Raw genomic sequence first — 23,717 nt, 5'->3', positions numbered from 1 at the left:
AGTGTGGACCAGGCCTAAGCTTAAAATTGAAAGCAGTTGCAGGACCTTTACCCAATGAGAAAGTGTAGAAAAGGATAGAGTAAGTCAGTAGATGATCTGACAGCAAAAAAGTGAGCTGAGATCACAGGCCAAATCCTGTTTGCAGTATTCAAGAAAGATGGCTCTTTATTCCCAGGTGTTGCTGTCGCCAGACATTGTACATAGGGCTTGGTGGGGATTATCCACCATCAGCTCTAACATCCCTAAGATGATAAGTACAAGGCCAGTAATTCAGGCAGAATATATTTAAATAAGGAGCTGCTGAAAAAATGGAATGTGTAAGTGAACCACAAAAAGCAGCAACTGAAATAAAGAATGAATCCATTTAAAAACATTTTTAGGGAACACTATAAGACTGAATTGTACCATACTGTGCAGTGAGTTTTGACAGGCATAAATGAAAACTAAGAAGAAACCACAGAGGTTTGTACTGCTCTGTGAATATATAAAGTACTACTAAATACTCAGGATTATTTTCATTGTGACCACAGATGGAATTTGTCCCAGGTCTTCAAAAGGTAAAAGGCTAGTTCAATCGCCATCCCTTTGATTACATGGTTTGAACATATTCTCCTTGCAGAGTTTTAAATACAGACCATTCCAGCAGATGAAGGGCTTTTTGTTTGTTTTTAACTATTTAAAATAAAAAATCTAATTTACAAGGTTGAATTATGTTGGGGACAAATTGCAAATGCCTTTAAAATAACTGCCCTTTGCAACAAGCATATACATACACTTTATTTAGGCCTCAATTCATGAAAGCAACCCTAGCTGGAAAAGCACTCCAACACAGGCTTTCACGAATGGGGGCCTTAATATTTATATTATAATAGTCCCCATTGGCCCTAATCAGGACCAGGACCCCATTGTGCTAGGCACGGTACAAACACATGTAAAGACAGAGGATGTGTCTACACAGCAAAGAAAAACCCCATGGCTGGCCCATGCCAGCTGACTGGGATTTACGGGGTTCAGGCTCCAGGGCTGTTTCATTGCTGTGTAAACGTCCAGGCTCAAGCTGGAGCCTGGGCTCGAGGACCCTGTGAGGTGGGAGGGTCCCAGAACTCGGGCTCCAGCCCAAGCCTAGAAGTCTACACAGCAGTGAAACAGCCCCACAGCCTGAGCCCCGTGAGCTCGAGTCGGCTGGCATGGGCCAGTCCCGGGTTTTGCTTTGCTGTGTTGAAAGACCCTTAGTCACTGCACCAAAGAGTTCACAGTCTAAGGAGGCAAGTGACCCACAAAGCATCAGAGGGAGATGGATACAATCACATGTGTTCTCTATATTGCATACACACATATACACCTATGTGTAAGTTATTATAAATAGATGAAGTGTCAGCTATACCCATAGACCCATACACCCAGCCATCATTAATACAAGTCGGATTAAAAATGAACCAGTCGAAAACGAAATATATGAGATCAGATGTTCTGCCAAGAACCCAAATAACTCTTGGAGGAGAGCAGATCCAAGAGGCCAACAAATACGTTTATTTGGGCCAGGAAGTCAACATGCGCCACGATCAGAAAGGTGAATTGTCATGCGGAAAAAAAGCTGGATGGTGCTCATTCAACGACATCAGGGACATCCTCAAAGGAAAGATCAGCAAAACAACTCGTGCAAACCTTTTTAACTCGACCGTGCTTCCAGCGATGCTATATGGCAGCGAAACATGGTCGCTGACGAAGACTGAAGAACATCAACTGTCTGTCACACAGAGGGTGATGGAACGAAAATTTGGGGGCATTTCATTCTGCGATCACATCCCCAATGAAATAATTAGGCAGCAGTCTGGAGTGTGAGATGTTGTTGTTGAAAGCAGGCTCAGCAACATGCAGTAGGCGGGACATGTGGCCCGACTCAGTGACAACAGATGGGCCGCAGCTATATCTGAGTGGTATCCGTGAGAACTGAAACGGTCACGCGGTCGGCCTCCAAAGAGTTGGGATGATTTCCTAACAAGGAGATATGGACAAGCATGGTGAAGGATGGCCAGAGCGAGAGAAGATTGGAAGACGTGCTGTGATTGGCTCAGTCTTAACTGATGAATGACCGACAGTCTACGCAGTCTATGCAATTTAATAAAACTGTACTGGATACATAACTGATTAGAATAACTTTAATATTTTAGCTACCTCTCCAGTAGCTCCTTCTTGGCCATGATCCCAGTGTCTGGGTCAACAGTTGTTAAAATACACCTGCAATGGCAAACAATATTAAGCATAAAATATGCAAACAGCTGATTATTCTCCTTGTATAATAATGCAGACTTACCCTCCACAAGCCATCACCTCTTTCATTTCCACATCACCAGTTAGGCTCCCATCCCAGGTATCCTCAGTAAATTAAGCACTGTTTATTTAGCTTGACAATCAAAAGCACTTCTCAAAATGTCCTGGCTGCCATGGGGAAGTCTCTTAGGCTCCCCAGAACTGCTTGTATGCAAGGGACCAGATCCACAGGAAAAGCCCCAGTGATCCCATGCAGAAGGAGTGTGATGCTCTATAAGGGTACATCTACACTACAGGGGGGAGTCGATTTAAGATACGCAAATTCAGCTATGTGAATAGCGTAGCTGAATTCGACGTATCGCAGCCGACTTACCCCGCTTACTTTTACCCCCGGCAAAATCGACTTCTGCGGCTTTCTGTCAACGGCGCTTACTCCCACCTCCGCTGGTGGAGTAAGAGCGTCGATTTGAGGATCGATTGTCGCGTCCCGACGGGACGCAATAAATCGATCTCCGAGAGGTCGATTTCTACCCGCCGATTCAGGCGGGTAGTGTAGACCTAGCCTAAGAATGACTAGTTACACAAACAGGTTTCAGAGTAGCAGCCGTGTTAGTCTGTATCCGCAAAAAGAACAGGAGTACTTGTGGCACCTTAGAGACTAACAAATTTATTTGGGCATAAGCTTTCATGCCACAAGTACTCCTCGTTCTATTTACACTAATAGAGTCACCGTCAGGGCCGGCGCAACCCATTAGGTGACCTAGCCGGCGCTAACATTAGGGGGGTGGTGACCGCGGTGGCCGGATCTTCGGCCGCCCCGGTCGTTGGCGGTATTTCAGGGGCGGGACCTTCCGCCGCCTCTGTCAGGGGCGGCATTTCGGGGTCGGGACCTTCCGCCACCTAGGGCGGCAAAAAAGCTGGCGGTGCTCCTGGTCACCATTGTTACAAAGTTGCAATAAATCTTATACAAAGTATGTCACATAAGGTATCAATAGAAAAGTTATGAATTGCTAAGTATGGTAGACCTGTTTATGTATGTATCATCTTTGTATCTGAAGTTATGAATACTGGCTATGTATTTGTATCAAACAAGTATTGTGTTTGGGACACCCCTCAGATAGATTTACATCAGGGCTAGACAGCTATGTGTCAATGGCCCATTAAGGACACTCCAGTCGTTCAATGGGCAATTGAAGAAATTCATCATGCCCAGTAAGCCTTTCCTGTGGATGCCTCAGACAGCGTGGGGACCAATGGCCCCCTGTGTGTCAGCAAAGCATGTGGGAACATGTAGTAAGGACATGTGATGAGGACATGTGACCTAAGACTCCATCTTTTACCGGTAACTTTCCATGCTCATGTGACCCTGGACTCCATCTTGGGCCAGTATAGTTTCATGTACCTGCACTGGGCTATAAATTGCAAGCTGTGATATCTCTGCTTTGTTTTCATTCCTGCTTCACATCTCTGGACTGGATTTGTAACAAGGAAAAATTAAACAGGAAGCTGAATGACAGCTCTGGGTGAATCCAGAGAGACTAGCAGATTTACATTACAGCTATGATCCTGACCTGCAATCTCTGAAAATCACTTGTAATGTACATTCTCAAAAAGAACAGGAGTACTTGTGGCACCTTAGAGACTAACACTCTATATGCATCCGAAGAAGTGGGTTGTAGCCCATGAAAGCTTATGCTCTAATAAATTTGTTAGTCTCTAAGGTGCCACAAGTACTCCTGTTCTTTTTGAGGATACAGACTAACACGGCTGCTACTCTGAAACTTGTAATGTACATGATTCCTTAACCATTTATAATTCTCTTAGTTTTCTTCTTATATTATTAAACCTTTAGTTTTTAGTTATGGAAGGATTGACTCTAAGCATGATTTTGGGGTAAGATATGAGTTATATATATTGACGCAGTTTACTGGCTGGTCCCTTGGGATCAGAAGAACTTTATGTATGATGAATCTGGGTTTTCAGTAACCTCTCATCATAAATTCTGGTTGTCCGGGTGGTGAGCCAGCACCTGGAATGCCTAAGGGGATAGTGTTTTTGACTTCTTATTAAGCAATGTGGTGATACAGAAGTTCACTTTTGTTACTGGCTTGGTGATAGCTAATGACAGAATAACCAACAGGTGGGGTGTATCTGCCCTGTTTTATACAGTCTGTCCTGAATTTTGTATGCTCAGCTGTGACCCACCTTAGGCACAGTGACAGGGAGAAAGAGACAAGATGCTCCCCGTTCCCTTTTGCTTAGACATTTTTCTTCTTCTGCAAAATATCCACATGAACACTGGGCTGCATAGAAAGAAGCCAGAAAGGAGCAGAATTAACTGACATGCTCCCTAGCATGCACACCCCTCAAGCTACAAACTAGCTGCAGGAAAACAGGTGGAGAATTAATGCTTTCTGAGCCACTATTAAATCCAGTTAGAGATCAGAACTGGGGGAGCCAGCCAACGGTAGTATCATGAGTGGGAGAGGAGCTTTGCAGAGGTATGGGGCAGGGAGTCCCTTTGTACAAACAACTGGACACTGCAGGGTTAGGAGCCTAGATCCAAATTTCCAGCAATGATAATATTTAGCTAGTACTTTCATCTGTAGCTCTCAAATGCTTTATAAAGGTGGGTGGGCAGTATCCCTATTTTACACATGGAAAAACGAAGGTCCTGAGGCCAGGCCTAAAGTAGGAAAAAAGCTGTGTTAACTAACATGTTAAAATCCTTGTGTAGACAAGACAAGCTGCAGTTTTAAAGTGAGTTAGCTGGTTGAGGTAAATCTCCGCATGAAGCCTTGGATTTACTTGACCAGCTAAGATGTTTAAAACTCACCTCTCTCCCCCTTGGCTCCTTTCATCTACTCCACTGAAGACAAGGTCAGGAAGTAACTTAAATTACTTGCTTGAAGGACACTGACCAAGACAATGGAAGAGAGGGAATTGAAACAAAGTCTCCAGACTCATAGTCCTGTGCCCGACTCCCTGAACCAACAGGACTGTGAAGTTCGGACATCAGTTTATTCTCCTATTCCTGCTTTTGTACTGGAGAGGCTTGTACACGCCTTAACCTCTGTGTCTTTATCAAATCACTTAACATGTTGTGTTTCACTTTGCTCATCCGTAAAATAGAGTCAATACTTAACTGTCATCACAGGGTTCTTATAAGGCTAAATTAATGTGTTTGAATTGCACAAAGACCTTCAGATGGAAGTCACAATATTATTTCGTCAGAGGAATTACCAGTCATATTTCAGAATAGTTTTCCTGCTCTTCCAAAGAGCTATAAGCAGATACTTGAGTATGTTTTTCATAAGCCTGTTCCCCCTGAATGTATTACAGAGAGAAAATCCATTAATTTTTCCCAACTGTCTACTCCTAATCACAGTACATCATGCATGAAATTCTGCTTAGTTTAGTGTGATGCCAGGAGTGCTTCACACACACTTCACCACAGGATGGCAATGTAATCCCTCAAAATGTGTTACAGCATCAGAGAGTAAAAGTTACTGCACTCAAACACTTCACACCTCATGTGCTTTAGCCTAGTTAACTGTTCATAAGTGGTATTCCCAAAACATCAGTGAAAGAAGTTAAGGTCTCATCTGTATTGCTGCAGTCACACAACAGAGTCAGGAAATTCAAGGTTATAGTAGTAGCAGTAGCTAACTCTCTCTCACACACAAAGTATGTACTGTTCTAGTCCTGTATATGCCATTAAGTTTATACCTTGCTGCATAAATATGCAATGTGACAGTACCCATTGCAGTGAAAATTTTGAATAAGTCTGATTATTGGTTCTCGATCATAATGTTAACTGTTTTTGCATAACATTTCATGGAATTCTGACTTTTTAAAAGAGAACAAAGCAAGTAGTTACATCTTGCAACAATAAGATAAAAAAGCTAAGCCTTTTCCACTAGAGGGCAAAAATACATCTGAATAATTTTTTCAACACTTGAAGAAAACTCATTTCCCACCTGCTCCAATAACTCAGAGAGATGCACAGAATTAAACTAAAAATATTCACCTTCAGGCTGAGAATAAATATGAGAAACTGCAGTGCAGAGGAGAACGTTTTCAAGAAGTTATGTACCTGAAAACAGAAACTTACCATAAAAGTGCCATGTCACCCATAAACAAAACATTGCTACTCAACATTACAACACGCACTTCACATTTCACTTGGCGTGTATTAGCTGCTTAGTATATGTAAATATGTTAAAGACCACAAATAAATGATTTTACATGGCTTGAATTATTAGTAGCTCATTGAAAATATTTATCCAGTGACAGTTTAGTCTTGTCCAACTTTTATCACCTTAGAAAGACTTTCCTGGAGAGACCTGCTTATTTTAAAAAAAGTGTTTAATTAATCTCAGCTCCTATTGTCACACTTACGTAAACCTCTTGGGTCTGCACAATTAGGCTGTTCCCAATAGATTTCCAGCCGTCTGATAGTTTTTCCACATTTCCAGTTCCTGTTCCCAACAGAATTCACAGATGCTATTTTATAACAGGTAGGCAGGTGATGAGTTGCAATTATTACTACAGATTGGAGGATAACTAATTTGATGCCAATTTTTTAAAACGGCTCCAGAGGCGATCCTGGCAATTACAGGCCAGTAAGCCTAACTTCAGTACCAGACAAATTGGTTGAAATCAGACATATGAATGAATGTGATTTGTTGGGAAAGAGTCAACACAGCTTTTGTAAAAGGAAATCATGCTTTACCAATCTATTAAAATTCTTTGAGGGGGTCAATAAACATGTGGACAAGGGTGAGCCAATGGATATAATGTACTTGGACTTTCAGAAAGCCTTTGACAAGGTCCCTCACCAAAGGCTCTAAACAAAGTAAGCAGCCATGGGATAAGAGTGAAGGTTCTTTCATGGATCAGTAACTGGCTAAAAGACAGGAAACAAAGAGTAGGAATAAACAGTCAGTTCTAAGAATGGAGAGGGGTAAAGAGTGGTGTCCTCCAGAGATCTGTATTGGGACCAGTGCTGTTCAACATATTTATAACTCATCTGGAAAAAGGGATAAACAGTGAGGTGGCAAAATTTGCAAATGACACACAATTACTCAAGATAGTTAAGGTCAAAGCAGACTGCGAAGAGTTACAAAAAGATCTCACAGGACTGGGCAACAAAGTGGCAGATGAAATTCAATGTTGATCCATGCAAAGTAAGGCACGTTGGAAAACGTAATCCCAACTATACATACAAAATGATGGGGTCTAAATTAGCTGTTACCACTCAAGAAAGAGATCTTGGAGTCATTGTGGATAGGTCTCTGAAAACATCTGCTCAGTTGCAGCAGTAGTCAAAAAATCTAACAGAATGCTGGGAATCTTTAGGAAAGGGATGGATAATAAGACAGAAAATATCATATTGCATCTATATAAATTCATGGTGCACCCACACCTTGAATACTGCATGCAGATGTCATCGCCCCATCTCAAAAAAGATCTATTAGAATTGGAAAGAGTACAGAGAAGGGCAACAAGGGTACTGAACAGCTTCCATATGAGGAGAGATAAAAAAGACTGGGCCTGTTCAGATTGGAAAAGAGATGACTAAGGGGGGATATGATAGAGCTCTATAAAATCATGAATGGCGTGGAGAAAGTGAATAAGGAAGTGTTATTTACTTCTTCACATAACACAAGAACCAGGGACCACTCAAATGAAATTAATAGGCATCAGATTTAAAACAAACAAGAGGAAGTGCTTCTTCACACAAGGCACAGTCAACCTGTGGAACTGTTTGCCAGGGGATGTTGTGAAGGCAAAAACTATAACTTGGTTCAAAAAAGAATTAGATAAGTTCACAGAGGATAAGTCCATCAATGGCTATTAGCCAAGGTGGTCACGGATGCAACCCCATACTTTGAGTGTCCCTAGCCTGTGACTACCAGAAGCTGGGAGTGGACAACCGGAGATAGATCACTTGATGATTACCTGTTCTGTTCATTCCCTCTGGGCATCTGGCATTGGCCACTGTCAGAAGACAGGATACTGGGCTAGATGGACCATTGGTCTGGCCCAGTATGGCCTTTCTTATGTGTTCTTACTGGCTTATTACACCTATATGAACTGTGCACACAGCTAGCCTATGCTAAAACATCCTATTATTATTATCACCCTGTACTCCCCTTCCCTGTTTGTTTCACCCACCTAATACACCTTCTCTTTTAGACTGCAAAGAACTGTCTTTTACTATGTCTGTACAGTACCTAGCACAAAGATGCCCCAACCTGGTTCGGACCACTAAGTGCAACCATAGGTGCCAACTTCCTCTCTACCCAGGAGGTGCCCACCTCCGCCCCAGGCCCTGCAGTCACTCCACCCCTTTCCCCAAGCCCCGACCTCACCTCTTCCTGCCCCCACTCTGCCTCTTCCTTGCCTCTTTCTGCCCCCTCCCCCGAGCACACCCTGTCCCCGCTCCTTCCCCTCCCTCCCAGTGCCTCTTTTTTTTTTTTTTTTTAAATTAAATGGAGTTATCCCATCTCCTAGAACTGGAAGGGACCTTGAAAGGTCATCGAGTCCAGCCCCCTGCCTTCACTAGCAGGACCAAATACTGATTTTGTCCCAGATCCCTAAGTGGCCCCCTCAAGGATTGAACTCACAACCCTGAGTTTAGCAGGCCAATGCTCAAACCAATGCTCAAACCTAGGAGCTATCCCTCCCCCCCAACAGCTGATTGCGGCGGGTGGGAGGGGGGAGCTTGGCTGCTAGTGGGTGCTAAGCACCTGCTAATTTTTTTTCCGTGGGTGCTCCAGAGTCGGCACCTATGGATGCAGCTGAAACAAAATCAATGAAATACAAAACTGAAATAATGAGGGGATAATGAAATAATGAGCCTAGGAAAAGGTTTGATTCAGGTTTTAGAGGGGATCTGTGTCAATTATTTACCTCTTGGCACTGATGGTTAACAAAAACGTACTGCCACTGCTGAACTCCTGACACCAAAGGGATTACAGATCAATGCAGTCACCTTCAACCAATACATTAAGGTTGGAATAATACTCAAATATATGCTGTTTCTATTTTGCACACCTTCCCCTCACTGTATCATCTTCCAGAGGCAAATATTTGGGGTGTAGTTATGGAACAACTGGGTGTGGGACGGATCAAAAGCATCCGCGTTAGTACAGATGCATGTTACATACAGCACAATTTATAAAACTGGAAACTCCTGACTCATCCTGACACAGGCCATCTAGGAGATTATTTAATAATGATGATTAGAAAAAGATTTGCTGCAGTTGTAAGGCCAAGATAGGCTACTTCATCCTTTCCGAAATGCCAGAGCGGAGTCTTTTGCAGAGAGTATTTTCTAGTCGTAGAGGGTAAAAACTAGATTAGAACACATACCCCATAGCTAGTCATTCAAATTGGCATACGGCTGTTTTTAGCTAACCTACATGTACTAATCTCTTTATTGGAGGACACCATCAGCATGAAAGTACATAATTAGAATGTCTTCTTTTGAATATGGCATTAAATATTTCTTGAGTTTTATGGTGGTATGTATTGTGCTCTACTACAGGGTTTTGGCGTGGGGGTTGGAGTGGGAGGGGAGATGAGAAATGGGAATTTAAGAATAGAGTGCAAACTCAACCTTCTAGCAACACTGATGCAACACAATCAAACCCAGGCACTATAGCAGTGGCATTAGAGCAGGGTTTCACAACTCGTGGGTCGCAACCCAAAACTGGGTCTTCAGAATATGTCAAAGGGTCATGTGGGAGACCTGGAAGGTGGGGGTTGGAAAGTCTCGGGGGGGGGGGGGTTGCAGAGCCCACCCCACATTCAGCAATGGCTCCTGGGGCTCCAGTCCCTCTGGGCTGGCTCGGCTCGGCTCGGCAACCTGTCCCCACTCCAAGCGTTGCAACCTGGTGCACAGGATCATAGCACTACACAGGTCTGGCCCAGTCAACTCTCTGTCATGATGATCAGGGGGATTCCAGGTCAAATTTGAGTGAGTGGTGGTGCTGCGATACCATGCACCAGGCCCTGGCTGGTGACCGGCCCCACATTGGGAGCCTGGCCCAAACTTGAGTGGCGCTGTAAACCTGGAGGTCACAATGCCCGGAGAGAGGAGGGGGCTGAACCCAGCCAGTCTCGTGGCACAGGAGCCGCAGGAACCTCTGCTGTGGTACATGCGGCGCACTTATTTAGTACTTATTACATTAATGTGTGTATTATACATCGTAGGGAAGAAATATTTAGCAAACCAGATGTTTTTTGCACTAAAGCTATGTACTAGGTTGCAACAAGCCATCAAGGTTTACAAATGGATCCCCTGCACCCACTGTATTAGAGAACCATCAAATAGAACTTGTACTTATCCATCACATGACTGTCTCCTTCTGCCCCGCAAACATACAGAAATTTGAGATTATTTACCATGAATCTATAGTAGCTATACTTTACCTCTCCTTTCCCCCCAAGACCAAAGCCATTCTATATTGCAACTAGTTTGCTACCCAAAATGTGTGTTTTATCCTAAACTATTAATTGAATGAATGACAATGAAGTTTATTTATCCACAAACCCTAACGCCTCTCACACATTCACAACATGCTTTCCAAGGTGAGCTTTAGACATTTTATCCCAATACTTTAGGAAAGAAATTATTGAAGAACAAACCCAAGTCTAATGGTATCAAATATTAAAGTATTTTCTCTATCTCTGTATAAGCTCTGCAACCCAAAATAGTAATATTTGGCCTAAAATTGCACATTTATTTTCTTCTCCATCCTTGTATTTAGATCTTCCACTGAAATGTCTGAGATTATCAAGGCTGGACCACAGTCAGGGTAGGCAATCTGTCCAAAGGAATGGAGAAAACCTCCAAAAGATACATCAAAAATCATACTTCCCAATCACCTGTAGAATATTAATGCTTGAAAATATATTAAAACATGATGTTCCATGATAGTCACTTCCATTCTTGGGTGTTAAAAGACAACAATCCAATTGCTATTCAAATATAGGATTCATAATAATTACACTAAATATTTTTTAAAATAGTATTTAACCCCTTTGCTCCTGATCTTTTCTACACCACCACCAAGTAATTCCTTAACTCAGCCCTCACTTAGCATGTAAAAAGAATGAGGGGTGAAAAACAGAACAAAATAAACAACAAAAGATAAGATTTTAAAAATACCCTGATTATCACAAGGAAACTGATTGTCTAATCTTATCAATTGATCGAAAAGGAGGTTCAATCTCGCTTGATTTCTTTGGTGCCCTATGAGACTCAAAGGTACCAGTCAATATGGTTCACTGTTCAAGAAGGTGAGCCACCAAGCTACCTCATCACCACACTCCCTGCCTTGCATATCGAGTCCAAACACCTTGCAGCAGATTACAAAAAAACCTCCATGTGGATGAAGTTTGAAAGTGAACTGTTCCAATTTATTTTACCTCCGAGACACCACTGTTCAGAATGAAATACTGCAAATGTATTTTAAAGAAGCAAGAAGAAAATCCCCTTAACTAGGTAAACACTCTGAATGTCCGGAAAGCAACTGTTTAATGTCAACGTTTCTAACATTGCTTCTGGATCCACTAATACAGTGGACCAGATCCTTCCATCCAGCTGAGCTGTGTTTGGCAGAAGACTGGTAGGGGCCACAAAGATTCTTTTATGCCTCCTTTTCACATACAACTGCCTAGTCTAGTTCCCTACCAAATTATCGCTGCCTCAAAGCCATATACCACCTAAGGATTCTCCTATGCAGGAAGAATCCTCAAAGAGCTGATTAAGCCAGCTAGATGGCTCCTTTGCATTGTTATTTCTCATGGTCAGATCCTGCCATCAGAGTTTAAGCTGAAGCCCCAGTGAAAACAATAAAGAGTGTTTACTGAAGCTCAATGATACAGTATGGCTTTTTATTTTTAAACGTTGTTACATTAGAAGTCAATGGTACATGAGAAATTTATGCTAAAGTTACCTTCATCAATATATGCCCAGTTAATACATTATCCAGTTAGACAAAACCATTAATCCTTTTGGAAACGGTATCTTTCCATTGTAAATTCCCACATCATCAGAGGCCGGTTTCGTTTGTCAGCCAGTCCTCCCTGCAAAGGGTGCATGCTGGAGGCAGGGGAAAGTTTCACTCTGTAATTCAACAGCTAAAGCAAACAGTGTAAATGGTTCTGAACTCAGCACACCTGTTGAAGGGCATTGCAAGCAGGGGTGCTAGAACAATTCTATAGTATAGTGGGGGTGCAGGGAGCCATTGAACCAAACTATAAACCCTGTATACGATGGAAACCACTTCAAGCCAGGGGGTGCAGCAGCACCTCTAGTTCCAGCACCTATGCCTGCAAGCACTAAGGATTAAGCCTGCCTGCCCTCTTTTCAGAACTCTTATTTTTCCATATGTGTTTCAGTCTCTGAGTTCTATACATCAGACACATCATGATTTGGCTTTAATTTAACCCAATGTGTGTGTGTGTATGTGTGTGTGTGTGTGTGTGTGTTTCTTTCTTGCTTCAGGTTCTCCTTCCAAGAGCACATATTTTGAGGATACCAGATTTAGAAGAAAATGCCTCAATCTGCGACTATAGCCTGATCTTGTGTAGTTTGATAGATGACCAAGACCTGATTGCGAGACGCACCAGCCATCCCCAATCCTCACTGAAGTCAGTGTATTCTGCACATCTTGGAATAGACACGCTGTGAGGGTTTTGAGGAGGCATTGCAGACTTCTCTCTGGCTGTGTCTACACTATAAGGGCTATACCAGCACAGCTATGCTGCCACAGTTCCGTAGAGTAGACACAGCCTCTATTGACTGAAGAGTTATTTCTGTCAGTGTAGGCACATCACCTGCCAGAGCAATGATAGCTAGGTCAATGGGAACATTCTCCTGTCAACATAGCTGCAGCTACACCAGGGCTACATCCGTCAGCGGGGGATGGGAGGTGCCTGTGTCCTTCATTTTTGCTCTTTTTGTCTGTTCGAGGGCAGCTCTGTGCCTGTGTACCTTCTCACAAGAGAAGAAGCAAATATTGCCTGTTCCCTCCACACCGATTTCCTGCTTAAGATTTAAGATGAATTAGAGGCCTAGCCCTAAGTCTTGATGCAGGCAAACTCCCATTAGTAAATAAATTGTACCTGTGTAGCACCTCCCATCAGAGGATCTCAAAACACCTTACAAATGTTAATTAATTTAGTCTCAACATTGCAGGGAGGTAGGGCAGCATTACTATCCCCATTTTTTAGTGATGAGGAAACTGAAAAACAGAGATGAAGTGACTTGCCAAAGGCCACACAGGGAATCTGTGGCAAAGCCAAGAATAGAAGCCATGTTTCTGGCCTCCCAATCCTGTGCCTTAATCAAACCCAGCATTCTTTCTATTGAATTTAAGGGGCGGTATGCCTGAATAAAGACTTCAGAACTGGGGCTCACAACAACCTGAGTGAAAACAACGGCATGCATGACTATTTTCAAAGAGAATACTGGCTTTTATTTATAAAATAAATACTTCTCCCAAAGCTATACAGATTTATTTAATCAAGTGAATCACAGCACAAGTATGTGACTGAGCTCCTTTTTATACCATAGGATAATTTAAACAGACACCAGAAGGTGCATGATTGTTGCATCTTTATACACGTTCATTCAGAGCCACCTCCTCTTAAAACAATGCCCACTGAAATCAATAGTCTAATCCTATTCTCCTTGAAGACAATGCAAAACCACCAATGAATTTGTGTCATATATAAATGTGTGTGTGTATCTATACACACATACCCACTTATTTTCTTCCTCTTTTATTAATCAGAGTTTGGTACTAAGTTTATATTTTGAGATTACACTCATACTATACAATTTATTTAAGATTAGAGTTAACGTTATGATGAAATATATGTATGTCAATATCACTGATAAAAGTGATATTGTTTAGTATGTAGATAAAATAAGGGCTGTCCCAATCTATTGTTTGCTTACTTTTAAGTGTTTGGTTTTTGTTAATGAGATGTTAGTTAAGAACACTGTTATTTAGCAAGCTTAACTGTATAAAAATTATTTATTTTTAAATTCTCAAGATATAGAGCGTTTTGAGGGTTGGTTGGTTTCTCTCCATCATTCGTATTTCTTTTGCATAGGAAAGTGAATATATATATTTAAATAGTGGCATAAAACAGATTGTCTAATGCTTTACACTGACACAGAGCTCTCGTCTGTTGATCTGTGATCACTTTACTGAGGTAGGTAGGCTTTATTCATTTAGCCAATGATAAAACCAGACTAAGTACAGAGATTAGAAGCAATTTCTGTAAGAGGCAGAGCCGCCCGGGGGGGGGGGGGGCAAATGGGGCAATTTGCCCCAGGCCCCGGGCACCACAGGGGCCCCTATGAGAATATAATATTCTATAGTGTTGCAACTTTTTTTAATAGAAGGGGCCCCCGAAATTGCTTTGCGCCAGGCCCCCTGAATCCTCTGGGTGGCCCTGGTAAGAGGGTCTGTGGTTTGGTGTATAATGCATGGATCTACCACCTCAGAGAGAAGAAGTCTGTTCTCAGCTCTGACACAAACTCCTATATATGCAAATCACTTACATTTTCTGCACGTCACTTTGTCAGGAAAATAGACCTGTGTACATGTCCCACACAAGAAGGGAACCCTTTGGTAGGAAATGTAAAAAGAGTAATTTTTACTAGATTCCAGCATTTCCTTTCACTTTGAAAAGTAGACCAGACTGCTAAGGAACGAGCATATTCTGTCACCATGTGCACCCCCACCCCCATCTATTGGCCCCATTGATAAGGAATCCCATCTAATTTTCAAATAATAGTAATTTCTTAAACAGTCTCTGGTTAAAAAATACCCATGAAATTATGGCTGACCAGAATAAGAATGTTGAGAGTAATGGAAAGACGATGCCTTTATTAGATAAACAACTGAACTAAATTAGGAAAGAAGGGATTACTTAAAAAATAATCTACCCATAGATCAAATTTGTAATGTGATTTTGTTGGGGAGATACAGGCACAAAACATCAGACACTTTGCCAAAAGTATCAAAAAAGGTGACACTTTAGACTGAATGATAAAAAGTACACATTCAGTTTAATCAAAATGTGAAGGATTTGTTTTAGTTGGGACTGTAGTTTCAACCTTAGCTATGAAAGGTTGCCACCTCTTCTTAATAAACCACATATCAACTGCTATAAATCCATTACCGGAACCATGGTCCTATTGGTCCAAATAAATAAATTAAATAAAACCCAGACCTCTGTCACTTAAGCTGGAGAAGGATGTTAGCGGAATAGAGGGACCCTTCTTTAGATGCAACTAGCCAATAAAGAACAGATGAGTCACTCTCCAGTGAAAAGTGGCAAAAAGTCCCAGTGATACCAGTGTGAGTAGGACTGGGCCCATACTAGCCCCCATACTAGCTAATAACTTTGCTTAATTATAGTCTGTTTTCTTCAAATATATATGGTACACAAATCCTTAAGGCTATTTAGCGATATAGAAAAAAGACAGTTACCTTTTCCATAACTGGTGTTCTTCGAGATGTGTTGCTCATGTCTATTCTGCAATAGGTGTGCGTGCTCGCCACGTGCACTGGTGCCGGAAGTTTTTCCCTTAGTAGTACCCGTAGGGGAGCGCCCCCTGGAGTGGCACCGCAACCCCTGGAGTGGCGTCGCCATGGCATGGTATAAGGGGTACTGTGCGCTCCCCCCACCCTCAGTTCCTTCTTGCCAGACAACTCCGACAGAGGGTAAGGAGGGCAGGATGTGGAATGGATATGAGCAACACATTTTGAAGAACACCAGTTATGGAAAAGGTAACTGTCTTTTCTTCTTCAAGTGATTGCTCATGTGCATTCCACAGTAGGTGATTCCCAAGCTATTTCTGTTGGAGGTGGATAGGAGTTCACAGACACTCGGGACGGAGCACTGCCCTGCTGAACCCAGCATCCTCCCTGGTTTGGGAGACGATCACATAATGCGAGGTGAACGTGTGAACCGACGACCATGTGGCAGCCCTGCAGATGTCCTGAATGGGGACATGGGCCAAAAAGGCAGCCGACGAGGCCTGCGCCCTAGTCGAGTGTGCCCTCACAATCGGCGGCGGGGGAACGCCCACCAGGTCATAACAAGTACGGATACACGAGGTGATCCAGTTGGAGAGCCGCTGAGTGGAGATCGGCCGGCCACTCATGCATTCGGCCGAGGTGATGAACAGTTGCGAAGATTTCCTAAACAGCTTTGTACGGTCTAGGTAAAAGGCCAGAGCCTGTCTCACATCCAGCATGTGGTGGCAGCGCTCCTCACTGGGCACATGAGGTTTTGGACAGAGCACTGGAAGGAAAATGTTTTGGCCCATATGATAGGCAGAGACCACCTTAGGGAGGAACGAAGGGTATGGTCAGAGCTGGACCTTATCCTTATGGAACACCGTGTACGGGGGTTCAGAGGTCAGGGTCCAGAGCTCCGAGACCCGCCTAGTGAACATGATCGCCACCAGGAAGGCTACCTTCCACGAGAGGTGTTACCAGGAGCATGTAGAGTTCCGGACACCCGGTAAGTGGTGGCTTCGAAGTAAATACTGTGGGCTACGCAGAACTCCCACAGCCTGAGGGCTTCCTGGCAGAGGGCTGAGGAATAGGCCCCGCCTTGCCTGTTGATGTAGAACATCGAGGCCATGGTGTCAGTGAGAACCCTGACCACTCTGCCCGCCAGGCGCGAGTGGAAGGCCACGCATGCCAGATGGACTGCCCTGAGCAAGGTGCAAGGTGAGGTCCTGCGCGGACCATAGACCTTGGGTCTGGAGGTTTCCCACATGGTCTCCCTACCCCAGGTCTGAAGCATTGGACATGAACTCCACAGTCAGGAGTCGGCCCCTGAATGGGACCCCTTGGAGCATGTTCCCCGGTGAGGACCACCAGCGCAGGGAGGCTATCACCAGTTTGGGCACAGTGAGGACTTTGTCCATCCTGTCTCTGGACTGGGAGAAAACCGAGGCCAACCAGAGTTGGAGGGGCTGCATCCTGAGTCTGGCATGACGAACCATGTACATGCACGCCGACATATGACCCAGGAGTTCGAGGCACGCTCTGGCGGTCATAACAGGGAACCTTGTGACTGCGCTGATGAGCTCCCTTAGGGTTTTTAATCTGTCTGGTGGGAGGGAGGCTGTGGCCAACGTTGCGTCCAGAATCGCCCCAATGAACTCTATGCGCTACACCAGTACCAAAGTGGACTTGATGTTGTTTACCAGCAGCCCCAGTGTGGTGCATGTGGACAGGACTGCGCACGGGGCGGTCACTGTGAGGGGAACAGTGTCAGGAACCTTCCCTCGACCGTGAGCGGTACCATCCAGGTGGCGACTGCAGAGGTCCGAGCGGTGGCTTGCCCCGGGACTGGGGAGCCAACAATCGATGCCTGGGGCTGCGGGAGCGGTGCCGCGGTGGGGACCTCAAGCGAGACGAAGAATGGGAACGGCATCGATGCCCGTACCGCGAAGGGCTACGGTAGCCACTCGGAGACAAGGATCTCTGGTGCCGTCTGTCCCTGTCTCAACGGGACATGCTCTCCTCACAAGGTCTACGGTCCCTCGAGGCTGAGCGGTGCCTGCAACCCCTGTCAGTCAGTACCCAGCCAGACAACCTGGTGGGGGTTGACGGGGACCAGCACGGACTGCACACGGGGTGGTCACTGTGCGAAGAACAACGTCAGGAACCTTCCCTCGACCGTGAGCAGTACCACCAGGAGCGGCACCAGGGTTTTTGCCGCCCAGGCGGCAGCTCCTCCTCTGAGCATTCGGTGGCGGGGGTCCTTCCGCTCTGCGTCTTCGGGGCACTTCGGTGGCGGGTCCCAGAGCGAGTGAAGGACCCGCTGCCGAATTTCCACTGAAGACTTGGAGCGGAAGGACCCCCGCCACCGAATTTCCGCCAAGGACGGCAAAATGCCACCCCCCAAATCCTGCTACCCTAGGCGACCGCCTAGGGTCACCTAGTGGAAGCGCCGGCCCTGGGTACCACCCAGGCAGCGACTGCGGAGGTCTGAGCTGTGGCTTGCCCCTGGACTGGGGAGCAGACGACAGCGGTGCTACCAGTACTGGCAGAGACATAACGTCTTGAGCTGCCTGCAGGGCCTCCAGCATGGAGGGCACCCTAATGTGGCCACTGGCATTCAGGGAGGCCGGCTTGGAGTGGGCCGGGCTACTCTGCTCAACTTGAGTCGGAGGCCACAAGGCCGACGGGGACCAAGAGCTGCCCAACGTGGGTCTAGTCTCTCCCCCAGTCTTGCTCTGGTGCCTTGGCAGAGAAGACCTCTTTGCCTTTTTGGCGTGTCCTGTGGACGGGGAGCGGTGCCGACTGGTGGAGGGCGCTGTTGGGTTGCCGTGCACCGATGCCTCAACTCCAGTCAATAGAGATTGTATAACAAAGAGAAAGGTCTGGGATAAGCTGAATGAGAAGTCTTCTTATTTTTTAAGTTAGAGGAAATTATATTAAAACACTAGTTAATATGTTATTGTGAATAAAGCTGTGTTAATGTACCTTAACAACTCTGAGGAGGTGTTAGCTATGGTCAAGGTGAATGGGACTATTAAAGCTAGCTATGCATTAAGAGCTCTTATATGTGTGATTATGACCCTTAAGAGGGCACTCAAGTTAATCACTGTTTTGTTCACCACAACCATTTAAAATTACTTATACAGTTTCCTATTGTGGCTGTTTTTAAAGATAACAGCTTTTTATGGCTGACCTGTTTCTTATAACTTAGGTTTTTGTGTTGGTTTAGCCTAAAACATTACACACACTGTGTTCCGGAAATGCAAAAATTCCCCATAATTCCCGAGTTTTCAATGGTAATTGCAGTTTTTGTTTGTTTATAATAAAATTTCCATCTGTCTTGTATTAGTTTAAAAACCAGTTCCCAAGAGTATTTCTTGTAGCAATGGAATTACAGCCAGAGTTTGTAAATACAATTCCTTAGACATGTTGCTACATTTAGACTGTCTGGGGACACAGAGACAATAATCTCTTCTGCAATCCACGGATGTAACACATTTAGCAGCATGTTCTTTATTGCCATCAGTGTTTTGAGTTGCTAAAAGATTATTAAATGTAACTGATATTTTAAACAGAGGAAAGGAGTTCTTATCTTTTCTATCTGGCACCAGCAGTTTCCCACACTGTACGGTACTTAATGTCTTTCCAGCCGCATGTTCAAATAGTGACAACACAAATCAGACGGCATTTGCTCCTATAGGAAATCCTGAAATAGGCATATCCAAATGAGCAGTTTTTAAATTTGTTTATATAATATTTAACTATAACCAGTATTTCCAAATATTGCTACAGAAAACCAAGTTACGTCTTGGAAAAAAAAAACAATCTGAATTTTCAGCAGCCAACAGTAAATTCTGGGTGAAGCTGGGTGAGGGGAGTAGCATAGGAGCCCTCAGTTCCTTCTCCACAGCAAAGACCCATAAAGGAAATGCTGAAGCAGAGGGTGGATAGTGGCGCACCCATAGGGACAGTCTCAAAGAACTCCGGTTAGTGCACAGGGTGAGTACCCCCCTTCTTCTTCTAGTAGTGTCTGTATGGGTGCTCCACTTCAGGTGACTACCAAGCAGTACCTGCTATCATGTGGGCAAGCGAGGTGAGAGGCTCTAGAGGATTGCTGGTGGTACGCCACTTGGGGTCCCAATATAGTAATTGAGGGAACCATGTGGGATGAGAGGAGGCATACAAGGGCATTCATACCACTGGGACAGGATGTCCCATTCATACCACTGGGACAGGATGTCTCTCTCAGCTGTCTTCCGTCTCCCCTAAGGTTCCAGAAGCAGTGAATAGGAGAGCCATGGATGGAGATTTGGGAGGACCAAAGAGAAAGCCCCATTATCTTCTGTCGATAGAGCACCACTAGAAAACTGTGGTGACTCTGTTGGTAGTGGAGATAAGTGAGGGTCCAGAGACTGGGTGGGTCTCGGTACTGATAGGGGGTTGATGCCCAGCAAATGAGAATCCGGAACCGCCACCGGAGTCAGGTCTCTGACTTATCTAAATTTCTGGGGCACAGGTAGAGCCATCAGCACCAAGGTGGTAGTCCGAGTAGACAGGTTTGTCAGTGGTTTTGGTCACTCCAAGGAGCACCTGGAGCTGACTGCCCACTTGGTTTTCTGCAGCACCACACTGTTAGGTACTGAGTATTGGGTTGTCTCCAATCTAGTGGAGGCAGACTTTTTCCCTTGCCACCTCAATCAAGTCCCATCAGTACCAACATCTGACTGGACCCAAGTCCCTTAGGGCCTAGGGACTTAACAGCACTGCTGGTATCTGAGGAACCTGCAGCTCCATGGTACCAGATTGAGAACTTGAAATCTCCAATATGGTTGTCTCACAAGGAGACTGAGGTATTTTTTGTGGGGGTTCGCTATGGGGAGAGCCAGGGCCCCTTCCCTTAGAGTCTTTCTGAGAGGCCTAGAGAGTCTTCCTCTTAGATGATCTAGGAGAGTGTTGTTCTGAGATGGCAGGAGCACTCAGCTTGCTTAGAGATTGGTGTACATGCAGTGGGGGTCCCCCATGGCCCAGGTCAGATGCGGGACAAGGAACACTCTGTCATGGGGAATCTCAGTTTAATTGCCCAGTTTCCAGACCTGATTTCCTTCTCTGACAGGGTTACTGACCTTAGGGGAGGGGAGAGAAGGAGGAGGGGGAAGCAGTAGACATCATATATCTTGATTTTAGTAAGGCTTTTGACACAGTCCCCCATGACATTCTCATAAGCAAACTAGGGAAATGTGGTCTAAATGAAATTACTAGAAAAAGGTTACACAACTGTTTGAAAGACCATATTTAAAGAGTAGTTATTAATAGTTTGCTGTCAAAATGGGAGGGACATAGCTAGTGGGGTCCTGGGTTCAGGACTATTCAATATTTTCATTAATGACTTGAAGAATGGAATGGAGCATATGCTTATAAAATTTGCAGATGACACTAAACTAGGAGGTGTTGCAAGCACTTTAAAGGCCAGGATAAGAATTAAAAACAACCTTGATAAATTGGAGAACTGGTGTGAAAATCAATAAAGGCAAGTGCCAAGTACCATGCTTAGAAAGGAAAAAATCAAACGCACAACTACAAAATGGGGAATAACTGGCTAGGCAGTAGTACTGCTGCAAAGGATGTAGGGACTGTAGTGGATCACTCATTGAATATGAGTCAACAATGCAATGCAGTTACTAAACAGGCAAGTATCACACTGGGATTTAACAACAGGAGTGTCACATGTAAGATAAGTAAGGTAATTGTCCCATTCTATTTGGCACTGATGAGGCCTCAGCGAATTACTGTGTCCAATTCTGGATGCTCCACCTTAAGAAAGATATGGACAAATTGAAGACAGTCCAGAGGAGAGCACCAAAAATGAAAAAGGGGGTCAGAAAACCTGACCTATAAGACTTTTTTTTGAAAAATGGGCACGTTAGTCCTGAGAAAAGAAGACTGAGAGGGGACCTGAGAACAGTCTTCAAGTATATTATGGGCTGTTATACAAAGGTCAGTGATCAATTGTTCTCCTCGTCCACTGAAGGTAGGACAAGAAATAATGGGCTTAATCTTCAGCAAGGAAGATTTATGTTAGATACTATGGAAAACTTTCTAAATAAAAGGAGAGTTAAGCACTGGACTAGGTTACCTTGGGAGGTTATGGAATTATCAATGGAGGTTTTTAAAAACAGGCTAGACAAATACCTGTCAGGGATGGTCTAGGTAAACTTGGTCCTGCCTCAGCACAGAGTACTGGAGTAGATGATCTCTCAAGGTCCCTTCTAGCCCTATATTTCTATGATTCCATGACTGTATTACAATTCAGCTCAACTAGAAGTAACACAAAGCTAACTACAAATTAGCCATATTGTGTATGTAAAGAGACATTGTTCTTTCAAAGAGGCAGGTTAATCAAAGGCAATGTGCAAACAAAACAAAAAAATGGTTTACCCCATTTAGTTTTCTACATAAATTCAATACAAAAGATCTTCCAAAAATAAATACCAACCCACAAACACAAACGTTTTCAAAATTCAGGTCTTGAATACAGTGGGCGGCTCTATGGATAGCTGAAGAATTTGTAGAAAAAGTCTTCATAGATACAAGAAATGGAGACCAATTAACAGAGATTTGCTTCAGACTGTTAAGAACAGTTTTGTTAAAAGATTTAACATGATGTACATATATAGGAGAAAAGGCGATGATAAATCTGTATTTAGTCTGCTAATTTCTCTCTACATCTATATCACAATGGTTCCTGAAGTTAAGCCTGGAGACAACCATAGCTGGTGCATACTCTGGGGTTCCCCCCGCCCTTTACAGCTTCCACTACAGCTCAGATACAAGATATGACTGTATACAATTGTCACTGCTAATTGTGGCACTGATCCTGCCGTAAGCTCTTCATACCCCAATTTCTACTCTTTTTAGTGGTTAGTTTATATATTTTATAAAGTTGTTTATGATACTCAAGCATACGTACCTAAGCTATGATCTGCACTTGCTAGTCACATAGCACTGGCCCAACCCATTTCCAATCTATAATATACTTTCCTAAGGTTACTTGTCCCTGTAGGCAGTTTGTATAATTGCCATAGGGATGTTATGCCCCTAGGGTAAGAACAGGTGGGTCCCTGAGCTATGAAAATGTTTGCAATCCTCTGCTCCCGTTTTCTGTTCACTGTCTGTGCTCTGCCGGACACAGAGCAGGCCAGGGCAGTGTCCAATAAATAGTAACAATAGAGTCCTCACCCAAGACTCATCACTATATTAACCTAGTGTCAAGGTGCAACCTGCAGCAACAGGGCATTTCATGGAAGGGGGCTGCCCCACAGCAAGAAGACAATTTATTTTGGTCCAGCAGGCTCAGGGCAGTGGAAACCCCACCAGAGCATCTCCCCAGGGCTCACTGGCTGGGACCCCCAGGAGTAACTCCCGCATCTCCCCACCCTGCAGCTCAGCTTGGTCACCTCCACCCACTGCCCAGTCTCCCCACCACCACCACCACTACCCCAAGCAGGACTTCACCAGGTAGATGAAGAAGCCAGACACCATCCCCATCTGCTGCAGCTGGGAGCCACCCACCTCCTGGCCCAGCACCAGACCACAGCCAAGAGCAGGGGGCCCAGGGCCAGCATAGTGGCAGCACCAAGCCAGGGGGCCCAGGATTGAGGCAGCAGCACCCCCTGAATCCACTCTTGGCAACTGGACCTGAGGGAGGGGGGGTGGGTCTGGGGTCCCATAGTTTCCCTTGCCCCCTCACCTCATGCCTGCACCCCTCCCCTTCCCCAACTCCCCAGAGCCAGGCCAATTCTGCCTCTCAGCCCCACCCAGCGGTATTCTGTTCCTGTGCTTCCCCAACATCGAAGATAACCCCAAATCTTACCCCTTAGGTTAAATCTG

At 44.5% G+C, this 23,717-nt stretch overlaps 1 pseudogene; it reads right to left on the bottom strand.

Annotated features, from left to right (window-relative positions):
- Window positions 1-2,171: 2,171 nt before the first annotated feature.
- On the bottom strand, window positions 2,172-16,567 carry LOC117874414 (annotated as a pseudogene).
- Between the last annotated feature and the right edge of the window lie 7,150 nt (window positions 16,568-23,717).

Source organism: Trachemys scripta, chromosome 3, assembly GCF_013100865.1.
Source record: "Trachemys scripta elegans isolate TJP31775 chromosome 3, CAS_Tse_1.0, whole genome shotgun sequence".
Taxonomy (NCBI): Eukaryota; Metazoa; Chordata; order Testudines; family Emydidae; genus Trachemys; species Trachemys scripta.
Note: the sequence above shows the minus strand (reverse complement) of the source record. Positions and strands in the feature narration are given on the sequence as shown.